This window comes from Lutra lutra, chromosome 9 (genome assembly GCF_902655055.1).
Source record: "Lutra lutra chromosome 9, mLutLut1.2, whole genome shotgun sequence".
Classification (NCBI taxonomy): Eukaryota; Metazoa; Chordata; class Mammalia; order Carnivora; family Mustelidae; genus Lutra; species Lutra lutra.
Window position 1 is genome coordinate 45,271,929 of NC_062286.1, and position 16,611 is coordinate 45,288,539.

At 41.8% G+C, this 16,611-nt stretch overlaps 1 protein-coding gene across 7 annotated transcripts in view; it reads right to left on the reverse strand.

Annotated features, from left to right (window-relative positions):
- The window catches only part of CTNNA2 (catenin alpha 2), a 1,136,606-nt gene that overhangs the window by 508,546 nt on the left and 611,449 nt on the right, over nt 1-16,611 (reverse strand). Inside the window, exon 1 of one of the 7 annotated variants that reach the window (XM_047745917.1) lies at nt 3,451-3,469. The exons of the other annotated variants lie outside the window; for them this stretch is intronic. The gene's annotated coding sequence lies outside the window, so the exon portion shown is untranslated. Of the gene's footprint in view, nt 1-3,450; nt 3,470-16,611 lie in introns of those variants that run through there. 7 annotated transcript variants of the gene reach the window in all.

Sequence of the window (16,611 nt, forward strand, 5' to 3'; positions counted from 1 at the left end):
TTCTGGGAAACAAAATGCTCTAACTTCTAAAATATCTCATGGTTAAGGGAAAGGGGCATCCCATTACTCTAATTTGTGTACCTCACAGAGAGCAGACACTAATTTGTTGTTTAATCGGATCATGAGTTTCTAGCTCTCTTGTATATTCTATATGGAATAGGCACATGGCAGTTCAATAGAAATGCTCCAGGGAGGTAGCATGATGCTGTAACTGAATTTAATCTCTCCCAACCGCGGCTAGTGCCTAGGGACGGAAGTTATGGATAAAGCCAGTCAAAGTCAGAAAAGGAAACAATCATCATAACATATTTAGGACCCAGTGGACTATCAGTAAATATTTCTTAGATGAATGGATGAATGACTATGGAGGAAAAGTGCTTTGAAGGTAGACTAGAAGAGTCTTCTGGGGAGAACTTAACTCAGAAAACGCCTTTCGCTGCCATCTATACCCTTTGGCTATCTTCCTGCATCTTTCTGGCATGCAGTAGATTTTACATAGGATCATTCCTCTCAGGCAGAAAACATAGGCAGCAATCAGGAGATTTTTTTATACCAACATTTTATAACGTATGCATGTGTGCAATTTTGAGGTTCTGTTCACTTCTATATCCACAGGGTCTAGAAGAGTGATTGACATAAACCAGTGGTTTTCCACCAGGAGTGATTTTGTCTCCCAGGGATATCTGGCAATGTCTAGAGACATTTTTGGCTGTCGCAGCTGGGGGAGAGGTGTTATAACATCAACAAGTAAGGGCAAGTGAAGCTGCAACACATCCTACAACATGCACGACAGTCTCCCACAACAAAGAGTTATTCAGCTCAAAATGTTAATAGTGCTGAGCAGGAAAAACAAACAAACAAACAAACAAACCAAAAAAAAAAAAAAAAAGCCTAACATGGTGTAAGAATTTGATAAATATTTTTAGGATGAGTGAATGAATAAACTAGAAACAAAGAAAAATAGTAATACAATTAATGAAGACTGTGGTTAAGGCAAAATATCTCAGGACTATTGATCAACTACAGATAGAGAGATGAACCTACCTAGAGTAACATAAAGTCATTTGACTTAAACTTAGAAATAACAATGGAAGTCAGAGAAAAAGAATCAGGACAAATCAAGAGCAAAAGATTGATCAGGTCTTGGACAGGAAGAAGACCCTCAACACTGCTCTGTAAGTACTCAGTGATGATTTAGGGAGGAATGATCGGTGAACAGCTCCAGAATTACACCACTGTGAAACTGCATTATTGATAAGTCATTGTATTCTTGCATCTGTACGTAAGTTAGAAACTTACATAAAATTCATTTCACAGTAAAGTTGAAATCTTGAATGATTTCTTAAAATTTTTCATAAACCCATAAGTTCTATGGCTCTCTTGTGCTATTATTAAGGAGGAGGCTGTATCTTATCCAGGTGAATATAAGGAACATCTCTGATGCCCACCCTGGGAGCCCACTTAGAAATCTTTTATCCCTTACAAGTTCATGTTGCCAACTTATCACTTAGGACTTCAAATTTTTGTTATTTGTTTAGTGGCTTGATCCATACCCTGCTGCGTTAATAATGTTACTTCTTCCTTTTGTCCATATACATCAAGATTTCTAATATTTTGACAAGTACAAAGCACTTGAGTTAGAACTAAAAAAAATTGCATCTTGCAAAAATGACAGAAAATGAAAGAGGCAACATTGCATGGAAAGAGCATAGGGAGAAAGAAGGCTTTGGCCTCAGTCTCCATATCTTTTAGATGGGAGGCAAGATCCCAGGCCCTAAGTACTTCATGTAACTGTTAATGACAACCAAACAACCAAAGCAGAGATGTGACTGCTTGAAGTACCATGCCCATATATGTTTAAATCAAAATTCTCTTTGTCAAGCAAAATATGAAATGATATATTGACAAGTGGGGTGCCTGGGTGGCTCAGTGGGTTAAGCCTCTGCCTTCAGCTCAGGTCATGATCTCAGGGTCCTGGGATCGAGCCCCGCATCGGGCTCTCTGTTCAGCGGGGAGTCTGCTTCCTCCTCTCTCTCTGCCTGCCTCTCTGCCTACTTGTGATGTCTCTCTCTGTCAAATAAATAAATAAAATCTTAAAAAATATATATATAAAAATATATATGTATATTGACAAGTAAGTTCCTGGGTCTTTTGGAACTGACTTTTCTTCCACTCAAGTATTTGGAAAAACAGAACTTCTCCACTGCAATTACGTGATCCCATCCTCAAGCAATGGCAAGTTACACTTAGGACTGCCTCTGCTTTGATGTTTCTACTTCTCATTTATATTGCCTGCTTCTTATTAAAAGGGGAATAGAAGAATATATTTTATGTGATATGAAATCCATCTTCTACCCCAGTCACTCAAGACACTATTCCATTCCATTAATTTCTAATGTTCACTTTGCTTGTGAATAAATACAGCAAAGCTATAGGAAATGTTCATTGCGGAAGGACATCTGCACAGAGAGCTTTCATCCATTCAGCCTTGGCATATGGAGTCAAAGACTGGGCCACTGGAAAATGATGTAATGTTGACTGTAGTTAATTTTCATGAATCGCTTGAGGGATCAACCAAAGGCACTTTGTTACTCTACGGCCATTGTGACAGTTCAGGACACTATCTCATAAACAAGATATTCCAGGGACTTGGAATTGAGAAGACTCTACCTCTTAACCACAGACGTCCCTTTCAGTATGTGTCCTCCACCCTATTTTCTGCTTTCTCCTTATTAGTGGAAACCATATTCTCTTGCCGGTGGAATTCAGCCCACAGAAATTGCTCTCCCTGGTAATGTATGCCACCAGCCCCAACCCATGCTTGCTCTCTCAGCAGAGGCAGATCTCTGAAGGAGCCCATTTTCTCCTTGGTGGGTTCCCTTCCTCCCTATAATACTCATCCTGCCCTTACAATGTACCCTGAGGTTTCCCCACCGTGTAGCTTGTCTCAGCCTTACTGGCCTTACTCCCTCCCTTGAACTTTAGTTTCTACTTGCTAAGTCTACTTACAGCTAACAGAGCATTAACAGCTCTGACATTGCCTTTAAGGAAACAGAGTTCTGTGTTGAATTGTGGCTTCTAGGAGACGAGGATTCATAATTCTTTGGGAGTTCTCTCTCACACTAGAGATTTCAAGAAGGGGGAGTGGCAGACAGCCATCTCTACACATGGCTGACTCTGCCACCCCTCCTCTCAAATATGTTCTCTCCTACAAAGGCAGGCTCCTACCCATGAAGTGGTTCTAAGAAGAGGCACGTGGATATCCATACACGTGTAGTCTACATCCTAAAATAATAACAAGGCAGCGCAGGATGAAAAGACAAAACAAAACAAAAAAACACAACACAACACAACACAACACAAAACAACAGCAAGGAACCAGAGACAACAGAACAATATCCTTGAAACTCTCCAATAGCATATATTATATCATTAAACCCAAATACAAACCTATGGCCATTTTTCATCAGGTGGCTTTTGACGGCTCCTCCCTACAAAGAGATTTAATGATTTCATTGAGTAAGAGGCAGTGGACTCAAGATGTGTGCATTCACTGGGAGATAATTGCATTTAATGAAAGACACATCCATAGGTTTGGGGATGTGATAAATCTTCCTCCAGAGTCTGTGGATCAGTCATATTCCAAGTGATGAGTGGTTGGGGAATCAATTAATAATCATGAAGAGAACAGTATTTTTCACTTGCAATTTTCCTCAGGTTGCTCAGAGCAACTTTATAAACATAAACATCCATCTTCCTGGTCCTCCTGGGAAGTCAGCATTTGGCTGCATTTTCCCTAGATGCGAGGCATGGAAACTGAGGTGCAGAGAACTGACTGGCCACCATGGCAGTGAGGGAGGGACAGGGACAAAAGGAAAGTGAACATGTTCTGGTATTCTCTGTCAGCATGTTGAAGATTGGTTCTACAAGCATTTATACCGATCTCCAATGATAATGTTAGCTAATGATTTTAATGGCAGACTCTGTTCTCAATTAAGGGCTTTGCACATATTATCTCACTTATTTCCCTCATTTCACAGATGAGAAAGCCAAGGATTAGGAAGCTACACACTGCAGACACTCCTGTGATAAAACCAGAATGTAAACTGAACAAGTCCGACTCCAGAGATCACACCTTTCAGCCTCACGTGTATCATCTCCCAGGCCTCCCCTGGGATGCACACTGAACTTGCCCACTCGAAGCACATGACCGTTGCTCTGAAGAAATGCACAGTGAGGGGCACCTGGGTGGCTCAGTGAGTTAAGCCTCTGCCTTCAGCTCAGGTCATGATCTCAGGGTCCTGGGGTCGAGCCCCGCATTGGGCTCTCTGCTCAGCAGGGAGCCTGCTTCCCTCTCTCTCTCTGCCTGCCTCTCTGCCTACTTGTGATCTCTGTCTGTCAAATAAATAAATAAAATCTTAAAAAAAAAAAAAGAAATGCACAGTGAGTGGGGGCTTAGAAATACAGCAATGATCACATTTGTGTGTCAGAGACTGTTTTACATGTTTGTTTCACGTGTTGACCCATTCCAAACACCACTGTTTAGCAGATGAGGAAACTGAGGCACAGAGAAATTACGTAGCTGGCCTAAGATCAGCATTTGTCCCCAAGCAACAGGACTCTAGAGCCTATGTGGTTAGCCATTAACTGTCTCATCTTTCACACGAAGGAGTTCGGGGTTCATAGTGAAGGCAATCAAGAAAAAATGAAAGATTTTAAGCAAAAGAGTCATTCAGATTCAGGTCTTTCTAAGGCCACCCTAATTACACTGGGGTGAGTTGATCGTTTTGCCCCTCTTCTGCAGTGGAAGATAACTGTGCATTTAAATAGAGTTCAAAAGAGAAGATCTTCACTTCCAGGTTGCTGGTGGAATTCCGTATGAGATTTTCTGTATTTTCCGTATCTAACCCTCTCCTCTAGAAGGCTGACACAAAGCTAAGTGTGGAGCTGTCCATATGCCGTGCGAGTGGCCCCTGGCTCTAACAGCTCACTATTCCTCCTTCCCAAGCAATGCTGGAGCGCAGCGTGTGTCCCCCAGCAAAACAATATGCACCAGATTGTTCCAGTATCAGAAAATAAATGCAACTCCCAAAAGGAATGCCTTACTTGATTTAAATGGCTAGAACTTAGAAAGGATGAAGACAGATCTGAGTGTGCCAAAATCCATGCTGGGGAGTCCATGTGCATGTTCCTAGATCTGAGCATCCATCAGAGTCTAAGCTCCCAACTCATTCTGCCCCATGGCCTGTAAAGCTCCTTCCCAGTGCTCTTTGCTTAACTAGCATCTTGTAGGTATCAAGGACCTCAATATCCCCTTCTCCCACGGGACTTTTCCAATAGTGCTAGCAATCTCACTGTCTCAAGAATTCAAGGAGATTTTAAAGATTGCCTTGCTAATTCACTTTTAGTTTGTTAAGTCCTCTTAAAAACACTCGTATCAAGTAGTTTGCTACCTCCTTTGATGGGGAACTCTCCATTTCATGAAACAGCTTTCTTTATATTGGAGCAACCTGGACAGTTTCAAAGTTCGTCCTTATACTTTGTCAACATTTAGTTGGCTGTGATTTCTCTTAAGGAAGGATTGCAAAACAAAACTCCTCTCTCTCAATCAGACTCAGCACAGAGTGAAAGAAGTCTTCCTTTACCCTCTTGGGCTACCGTAATTTTCTCAAAATACCTATATTCAGCTTTATCACAGTAGATGTTTATCAGAATAGACATTTAGATTAGACGTTACTCCTCGCTATAAACTAGATGTGTGTTGCTCCTCAAAACTCATACGAGGAAATCAAATCCTTGATGGGATGATATCTGGAGGTGGGGCCTTGGGGAGGTGATTAGAAAAGGATGGAGCCCTCATGAATGGGATTAATGCCCTGAGAAGAAGAGGCCAGAGAGCTCCCTTGACGCTTCTCCCACCATGTGAGGTTACAGCAAAAAGACTGCTATGTCTGGACTGGGATGTGAGCCTCAGCAGATGCAGAATCTGTCAGCATCTTGATCTTGGATTTCTGGGCTTCCAAAACTGTGAGAAATAGATTTCTATTATATTGGAGCCACCAAGCCTGGTATTCTGTGATAGGAGCCCAAGCCAACTAAGACTATCCCCACATGTTTCTTGGTCTCCCTCAGTAAACCAAAAACTTGTCAAGGACAAGAAATATCCTTTATTTGAAACTCCAGCAGCTAGCACAATTCCTGGCATATAGTACACATTCGTAATGTGCTCACAAATGGCTTCCAGGAAGGAATATCCGTTTAAGAGAAAATAGACACGGTGTAAGGGAAGCATTAAAAAAGCTGAAGGGGTATGCCACCATATTAGTGAAATAAGCATGTGCCTATGCGTCTGACTGACCTTCTGTCCAGCGGAGAGGTTGAGCAGGAACAATAAAGCCAATTACACTAGACTTTATTACCACTTAAACAGTGGCCTCATTAATAAACATGGTATGTGGCCAAAGTACAATTTAATCAACAGAGTGAAGGAAACTAAAATCAAAAGGGTATAAAGATTGCTGGCTCCACCTTTCCCTTGGAGTTACAGGGAATGCCTAAGGAGAAGAGGAGAATAATCTTAATAGTCCATGATCAATAATATCCACAGCTTCTGACTTTAAGGCAGGCCAAGAGTATACCCTTCCAGGCAGCCAGGTGATTTGCTGTGGCTAGAGCAGTCTCCCTAAGAAGTTTCTAGAGTCTATACTATAAACTCCTGGAAGGTAGAAGTGTGGTCCTAGCACCTGGAACCATGGATGACACATCATGGAAGGTCCACAACCAGTTGTTAACTGGATGGTACTCAAATGCCCATCTGAGGTCAGGCCATAGTTCTTCCTTGGCCAAGGACAGAAGGGATACTGATGCTGCCCTGCACCCAGAAAGGCCAGAGATAGACCTCTGGCACCTCTGCTCACACCTCTTCAAGGCAGAGTTTCTCTGGAGACTTCTGAACTCTGCTTATGACAACCCCTGTGATTTCCGACTGCTCACCTCAAAAACTCTGGGACACAGCCAGAAGAGACGTATGTCCTGTTCTCAGCTCTGCTTCTTTTGCTTCTGCGCTGCCTTCCCAGAGTGTCTGATTTGCTGGCCTTTGGATCTCTGACCATGCTTCCTTGCCAGGACTCCTACTGATCCTCCCGGCTGGAGTTCATGGCCTGCTGACAGCTTGGAGGAGTGAGGTTGGGTTCTGCTGACTGGGCCCCTTGGCCCAGGCCTCTCTCTGCAGGCCCTGAACTGCATCGGCCAGGCCCAATCCCCCCACCAGACCACAAATCCTCAGGCTGTCTGTGAAATCCTTCCAGACTCTTTAAAGCAGAGCATTATATTTAAGTTTCTGCTCTTATACAGATAAGCAGTACATGAAAAGAGAAAAATATGCAGATCACACTATAATAAATATGGAATACAGCACCTGGCATCTATCTAAAAAAATATTATTACCTGTGCCGTGAGAGCAGCAACAGCACTGACAATAACATTGTCAGAATGCAGGAAACCAAGATGTTTTGAATTGTGTTATAATTAGAAAGCAGATAAATAGGAACATCATTTATTCATTAAAACTGTGCAAATGGAAAATCTATTTAATTAATTTCTTTGTACAATGTCTGTAAACTCCTTCAGGGAGGGAATCTGAGGAACAATTTCAGACCCAGAGCAAATGACACAAACACGACTTTGAAGCACAACAGGGAAGGTAGGCGGGCGGGAACCTCCAAAGTGCTCTTGTAAATGAGGTACGGGAGACACCAGACCGGCCATGCGAATGGGACAGCACAGGCAACCAATAACGAGGGCGCCTTCATTCAATTGTCCTGTGCCTCTGAATTGTACCCACAGCCCTGCCTGCCCCCGCTGCAGAAGTGAGGTCTCAGGGTGAAGTGAAAGGAGTTGGTGTTGATTAAGGGACTTGCGGAATCCCTAGGAAGGCTTTAAAATTGGATCATTGACGGGTTTCACATCTGTGATAGCAATCAGCATACCAAGCAAAGGATTTGGAGGAAGATCTGCTCTCAGCACAAGGCATGGAACAAGCAGTGCACCCTGGTTCCAAATGTCTCTTCCCTGCCTCCTCCCTCCCAGTCCCTCCTCTCACCCACTTTTTCTCTTCCATCCTAGGCCGCCCTCCCAAGCCTTCCCAGACATGCTCCTACTCCAGCTGCCATATCTGCATGTCACTTTGATCTGAAAACAAGTCCAGCCTGAACTGACAATAGGATGGTGGTGTTAGGCTGAGTTTGCCCAACAGTTGACAACACACGGAGTCTCTTAGTTCACTCGCCCACCACTTTCTAAGCCAGGGTCATCACTAATAATGGGAATTACCTTTTGAATACTTGGAGTCAGTCACTGCCAAGTACTCTGCAGACAATAGGTCATTTAACCCTCACTACTATGGCCGTAACTGGGTGATATCATGAGTATTATTCCCATCTTACAAATGAGGAAAGGGAGGCATGGAGTGGTTCATTCACTTACTGAAATACCACACATTTAGTAAGTATGGTACAGCTGAAATCTGATTTTCTAGTATTTTTTTCTTCTTTTATAATGAGATTGGACACAAGGAGGGTTTGTTTTGTTTTGTTTTGGGGGGGGAGTTGTTTTGTTTGGTTTTGTTTTGACTTAGAGGAAAAAGTCTGTGGTTCACTAAAAATCAACCCATGGTCTAGAGGACGTACTCTTCCAGGTTATCTAATTCTGATGCTGGGGGGGTTTTGCAACTGTCTGTAAATTGTAGATGAACAGATAGCAATGCAAAATATTTGGTCTATATACATGCAAAGAATGCTCTTACAGTAAAGGTTCAGTGGACTTTCCTGTTCCTTCCTCTGTAAAAGACTGTTTTCCTGCAGTTGTACATTCACTTCTTTTTTTTTTAATTCAATTAGCCAGCATATAGTGTACATTCATTATAAGATTCCTTTATTCCATATGAATTTGTGCATTTTGACTTCTCCTTTCAGTTGGTTGTAACACTTCATTCCTCATTAATGAGATAAATCAAATCTTCACATATGTATTAGTTTCCTAGGGCTGCCTTTACAAAGTACCACAAGATGAGTAGCTATAACAACTGAAATTTATTCTTTCAGGTTCTGGGGGCTACAAGTCCTACATTAAGGTGTGGGTAGGACTGTCCTCCTTGGGAATCATCAAGTGGAGGATCTCTTCTTAACTCTTTGAGCTCTGGTAGCCACACATGCTCCTTGGCTCCTCTGCCTCCATAATCACTTGGGCAACTTCCCTCCATGTCTGTGCCTCTGTGCCTTCACATGGCATGCTTCCTGTGTGTCTGTGTCTAAAATTTCCTCTTATAAGGATACTACTTGTCCTGGGTTAAGACCCACCCTAATAACCTCATCTTAACTTGAATATACCTATCAGTGAAGACCCCGTTTCTAAACAAGGTCACATTCACAGGTACCAGGTGTTAAGACTTCCAACATAATTTTTGTAGGACACAACTCATCCCATAATATGGGTTCATTTTTTTTAAAGATTTTATTTATTCATTTGACAGACAGAGATCACAAGTAGGTGGAGAGGCAGGCAGAGAGAGAGTAGGAAGCAGGCTCCCTGCTGAGCAGAGAGCCTGATGTGGGCTCGATCCCAGGACCCTGGGATCATGACCTGAGCCGAAGGCAGAGGCTTTAACCCACTGAGCCACCCAGGTGCCCCACATGCCTTCATTTTTATACCTGTATGAGGGTTATGATTTTAATTTTCTTGAGAATTATTGTAGTATCTAATAATCCATTGACAATCCACCAAGATACAGAGTTTTTAATTATTTATTTTTTAAGATTTTTTTTTCCCGTAAAAAAATGTCAAATGCTTAGAAACAAAACAGTGTAACAGTGCAGTGGATCCCCACAGACCTTCATCCAACCTCAATAATTACCAAAATTCTATCACCGAAGCCTGGATATACAGGAGTTCTGATTTCAACTCTCATATTCTGTCTCTCTCATTCCAGAAAACTGCTGGATGTCTCACACTGCCAGCAGTAACTTGTTATTTGAAATAGGTTTTTAAAATTAATTCACGAAAAGGTAGTAACAATGTTAAGATCTTAACATTGTCCAACCAGGAGGGAAGTTATATTGCTTCCAGACTTTGCTCCTGGCTAGTACACCATAAGCACATACTAATGAATCAACATATTTTTCTCCCTTGGTACCACTTATATTTTAACTGAGGCTGATCTGGAAGAAAGACCCACGAAAGGAGCCTTGTCTTGTCCCTAACAGTCTTCAAAGCCATGCTTAGGAGAAAGCCCTCTCACCCCGCCTCCACCATCTACACACAGTGACAGCCCTGGGTTCTCATTTAAGCCTGGCGGCACGTAGCCATCAATAGCAATATATCCGTTTCTTTGCTCCAATTTGCTCCAGCTAACACAGCAACTGCTGAAACTTCTTCTATTCCACAAACATCATGATAGCAGGCATAGCAATCAGAAAATTAAAATAAACTGTACAAGACTTTTTATTTTTATGAGCTGCATAAGACACCTGTTGGAAGGATTTCTTGATAAGATTCAAACATATAAAAGAACAAGTGAAACAATAGACATATAAGTGTTTTAATAATTAAAAACATTATGAGACCTAGAATTAGAGATGGGTGGATCAAATCCACGCTATGAGATCCATGGGCTGTCCTGGAGGACCCTAACCCATGCCTGGCTTCTCACTAACAAAGATTCTTCCCCGTGCCTATGCTCGTTATGGAAAAGTGCTGTGATGACAAAAAACCCTTCATGAAGACCGAAGACCTTGTCAATGGGTAGCAATTTATCCTATCATTACCATTCTAATCATTTCACTTTGAAATAATATAAGACCTACAAGAAGTCACAGAAACAGTGCAGTGACTTCCTATGTACACTTCACCCAGCTTCCCTCAACAAGAATATCTTACAAGACCACGGTCCCTCCTTAAAACCAGGGAATTGACAATACAATACACTATATACCTTCAGATTTATACTTCAGGTCTACACTATATATCTTCTTCAGGTATCACTGGTTTTTAATTGCTCTCATTTTTTTGTGTAAGTCCATGAAATTTTCTTATGAATAGATTATTATTATTTTATTTTATTTTTAAAGATGTTATTTATTTGACAGAGAGAGACACAGTGAGAAAGGGAACACAAGCAGTGGGAGTGGGAGAGGGAGAAGCAGGTTTCCTGATGAGCAGGGAGCCTGATGTGGGGCTCAATCCCAGGACCCTGGGGTCATGACCTGAGCTGAAGGCAGAAGCTTAACAGACTGAGCCACCCAGGTGCCCCTATTACTATTATTTTAAATCTCAAGTCTAATTGGCCCATTTACCCAGAGTTGGCCGAGTCTGTGAACCTCACTCATTCCTATCCCCTACTCATGTGGAGTTCATGCATTTTCACTGATATTTTTCAATGTAATTTTATATTGGAAAATTTGACAAACAATGAAGAATCCAAGAAAGAACATTATAAGCATGGATTCCAGATCAGAACAGCTATTTGTTAATATACTTTTTTAGAGTTAAAGTCCTCTCCATACCCATTGCAGGCCCTTGTCCCTTTCTCCCTCATTCAGGGACAACAACCATGAGTTGATTTTGCTCCCATCCATTTAACTGTTTTTCTGCTTTTACATGCATGTTTTTTGGTGCATATGTGTATGCTCCTGGTGATATGTGTATGGCAGATGATATTTGAGTAGGAATGACTTCCAACTGCAACTCCTAGAGCACTACTTGTTATCACTTCTTCCACTCATGAATAATAGTTGGAATATATGACAGCTACTCTATGATGGGAATCACCTTGCATGTGTTCCAATGTACAGAAAGAGTAAAGCCTTCAGAAATTCCAGGACTTTACTTGTAGTAATTACTTGAACTACACCTCAGAACTCATCTCCATGCAACAGTATGGTTTTTAAGCAGCTTTTTTAATAAACAAAAGTGTTCTAGGCAACCAGATCTTATCTTAAAACTGTAGAGCTTGAATGGAAAAAGCCTAAGCAAATGAAAGGGCCCTGGGTTCTCTCTGGCCCTGTTGGGACTTGGCCTGTGATCTTTGGTCTACATAGATTTCTCTCCTGTGATCAGATTGTTTATCTCCTCTCATCCTCCAAGACCGAGCTCTTGTTTATCTCAGTGCCCTAGGTACTTTCTAAACTGAGCTGTACATCATAATTTTGGGGTTAGATCTTAGTTCTTCCAGAATGAGTTCCTTGAGAGCAATGGTCCACTTATAAATCTCAAAATCCCCAGTACCTAGTGTAACTACTTAACTACTAGAGGCTCTCAGGAAATGTGCACTAAATGGGTGGAGGTGTGGTATTCAAGTGACCAGGCTGGCCAGGTTTGAATGGAAGCACCACCACTTACAGCAATGTGACTTTGAACAACGTATCTATCCTGTGAGTTTCACCTGCAAAATGGAGATTTTTGTGATCGTTTCATCAGAGTGCTGTGGTAAGGATGAGATGACACTACACGTAGAGCTGAAAGCTGGAGTTATTTGGTGAGTTCTGGGTTGTTGGGGAACTGAAATTTCAGTAGGTAACCTAGGCATATAGCAAGGGCACTTGGCTTAGAGATGTATGGAGATGATAACATAAGGCCCAGGATGAGAGGTGCCAGTAGGATATATGGCAACCATGGAGATGCCCTACTCAGATCTCCCTTTAAGAGAACCTTCCGTGGGGTGCCTGGGTGGCTCAGTTGATTAAGTGTCTGCCTTTGGTTCAGGTCATGATCCTAGGGTCCTAGGATTGAGCCCCACATTGGGCTCTCTGCTCATTAGGAGTCTGCTTCTCTTTCTCCCTGCCACTCCCCCTGCTTGTACTCTCTCTCTCTGTCAAATAAATAAATAAAACCTTTAAAACAGAGAGGGAAAGAGAACCTGCTGTAAGGCACAGTGCTGACTGACAACCTCTAGCTGCCATTCCTTTGAGGTCATCAGAGTATTTACAAAGAGGCCACTGAGCATGGTGAAGTATTAGATTCAGGTCATTTCTGCCCAGTGCAGGGCTCCTCTATGGACTTTTCCAGGGACTCCCCAGGGGCCTGCCTGAGACTTCCTCAGAACTGCACTGAAAATCATGGCTTTTCCTTTATAATCCTCTGTTCTTTATGTCCATCCATAGATGCCACACTTGCATCATAGTTAAAGCCTTCACAAACTTCACCTTGTCCTTGTATCTGAGACTGATCTACCCATGGATCTGCAGTTCTGAACAATTCTTTCTGGAGCCATACAGATAGAAAAAAGTATCATGAGGCATAACCTCCAAACTGTTTGAGCCTATACAAAAAAGAAAATATCAACAGCAAACTATTTGTACTTGGAAATTTGCTCCTGGTACTTGGGACTTCTGATCTTTGTGGGTTTTATTGTCACTATTTTCTGTTAACAGTTCTGATAGTCAGAATTGGCTACGAGTTACACAAGCCATGTGTAGAACTTTAAATTTGGTCCATTATTTCTCCGTCTCTTAACTTACAATGTTTTCAAAACACTGCTGTGTCGCAGAGGAACAGACACCATTACCTCAATTTTATTCATTTGAAAGCCACGGCCCAGAGAGGTGGGTGAGGTGGGAGACTAGACTGAGCTCAGAGGCCGTATTGTCAATCCTGCAGACTTCAGCCTTGCTGACTCCCATTGCTGAGCCTCTTTCCACTGTACCAGGCTGAGAACTGTCTCACACCACTCACTCAAGTAAGTATCAAATGAGTAAACACACCTTTGCAGCAATTGTGATTAAATCCCTTTCTACCACCAAAACACCACTGTTTTTAGGCTTCTGTTTTCATAGCCTAACTGACTCTGGTCTTTGTATTACCAACACACTTCAAACTCAACCATAATGTGCCAGTGTCTGATACCTTGAGCTTTAATCTATTTCTATAGCTTCCCAAATTTCTTCCCCTTACCCCCCAAAAACCTATCTTCTTGATCACTGCTCTAGAGAAGAATATGGATACTTTCATCAGCATATTTTATCAAAACCACTGAGCAGAAAAAGCTATGATGGTTGATTGATTCCAGAAGTTTACAAAACATATCACCAAATGTAACTGACACTTCAGGAAATCAATAACTTTAGAGATTTTTGACCAATAAGAACTCTCCCACAGAGATCATATCAAGCCAAAAATAGCTGCCCCCTTACTCCCAATAAAAATGTCTCTCTCTTAGGTTAATGGCCCCTGCAAATCCCACACTAACTGATAGCCCAGAGTTCCAGAGTGTTGCATTTCAGTAAATGGTCAAAATGACACATTTGGCATTAATGTCTTGACTCTGTCTCCCTCAAGTGCAATCTTCTTTTAAAATCACTCAGGCAAGAGAACCATCTCAACTGTTAATTTGCAGTCACAGGCATCTACCCTATTTTCTTTTCTCATTCTTCAGAGCAGGCTGGAAATGGGAGACAGAGTCCAATATTTAAATATTCTGTGTTGGATCTCTTCCAAATAACTATTCATGTATATAAGCTTGGGTATAATCTAGCTTTTGGGTACACACCTAGCTATACAGATTTGCACATCTATTATACTGGATAGTTGGAGGGTGGGGATAATCCTTTCAAAATTAGTAAAGTCAGCCAATAGTGTTAGCCATCTTCATGTCAGCTTCCGTATCTATACCTGATGGTATCTTTCCTTATTCCAAAAAGCATAGCTCAAGTTCCCCTGCGCCCAAACAGTTTAGCCAACAGCAAAATATATGCAGCTAAGATTTAACAATCTGTTATTGGCAGCTTTCTATGGAGACCAAGAAAAGAGCCTGTTGGTGGGTATTATGGAGGGCATGTATTGCTTGAAGCACTGGGTGTGGTGCATAAACAATGAATTCTGGAACACTGAAAAGAAATAAAATAAAATAAAATAAAATGGAAAAAAAAGAGCTTTCTGATCTAAAGTAGTACATAGGGATAATAAAAAGATAGGTTAGAATACTGAATTTAGGGACTGGTATCCCTGTCCAGGGCTCCTTAAATTATTATGTAAATACCTGTTTACCTGGCTAACTTCCAAGGTCAGGCTTGTCAAAGAATGGAATCTAGTCCTCATTTTTATCAAAGAATATCTGTTGTCCACTGTCAGAAGAGACCACGGAAAACAATGCCAATGGAACATAGCAACAACCCATACTCGAGATTAGGAGCTATATTTAAAGGATCTGAAGGAAACACAGAACGGAGGTCCCATTCCAACATTTGGCTTTTCCAAAGAGTCCATTTTCTTTTTTCCAAGTCTCTCTCTCTCAGTGTTTAGATGTTCTTGCTGGACTATAAGAGAAAGAATAGAACATGAGAAAATTTATGTCCTGATTTAATCAAGCACTCATGGAAATGGTAGTATCAACGGGCAGATCTTGAGGTGGTAGACATGGGGAAGGTTGAGGGAGAAGAAAGGAAAAACAGAAAAGAGAGAGCAAAATGGAATGGAGGGAGGAGAGTGGAAAAGAAACTAGGAAAGGGTCAAGGAGAAAGGGAAAGAGAGAACAAGAAGAGTGGAAGCTCAGAGATTGAGAGGAAATGGGCCAAAGAGAAGGAAAGAAGGGAAGGAGATTTCACTATCAAGATTCTTCCTTAACTTTGCATAAAGCACTTGTGTGGGGAGGATCGTAAGAGTGAAGAAGAAGTCAAAAAATAATAATGCTTTTAAAAAGCCTTTTAATACCCCAATATAGGGGCACCTGGGTGGCACAGTGGATTAAAGCCTCTGCCTTTGGCTCAGGTCCTGATCCCAGTGTCCTGGGATGGAGCCCCACATCTGGCTCTCTGCTCGGCAGGGAGCCTGCTTCCCCCTCTCTCTCTGCCTGCCTCTCTACCTACTTGTGATCTCTGTCTGTCAAAAACAAAACAAAACAAAACAAAACAAGAAAAACACCTCAATATAAGCATCCACCCAATCAAACACTCATGAAATGCTGAACTTGCACTACTGACCAAACACCATGATTTACATTTAAGTTTTTGCAAATTTTACAATGACTTGGATTACATGTTTCATCTAGGAAGGAAGGAAAGAAGGGAGGGAGGGAGGAAGAGAGGAAGGAGGGAAAAAGAGAAAGCAAAGAGAGGGGAAAAAAAGGAACACAGACACAGAAGGTAAACGTGTAGGCTAAGAAGCAGTAGCAGAACCAACACAACTCCACACAACCTAAGTCTAGAAAGGAAAATGAGAAAATCTCTGTGGCAGGGAAGAGAAGAGGGAGCTTGCTACAGACCAGCTATGCCACTAAACACTCTGAACATCAGTGCTTTTATTTTTTTACAAAAGTGAGGCAGGTGTTCTGATATTTCCATTCTGTAGATGTACAATGGCCTTCACCTTTCTGGGCTTTCTGTCATGAGCAGTATTATGGGCCTGTGTATGGATTTCACTTTGCCATTCACAAAGATTTCCTGTGTGGTTTTAGATCTCAGGGATCTGAGACCCATACAGGACCCATATACAACAAGAAGAATTTGTATGAAGAATATCAGATAATGGCACCTGGGTGGCTCAGTCTGTTAAGCGTCTGACTCTTGGTTTCAGCTCAGGTCATGACCTCAGGGTTGTGAGATTGAGCCCCATGTTGAGCTCCAC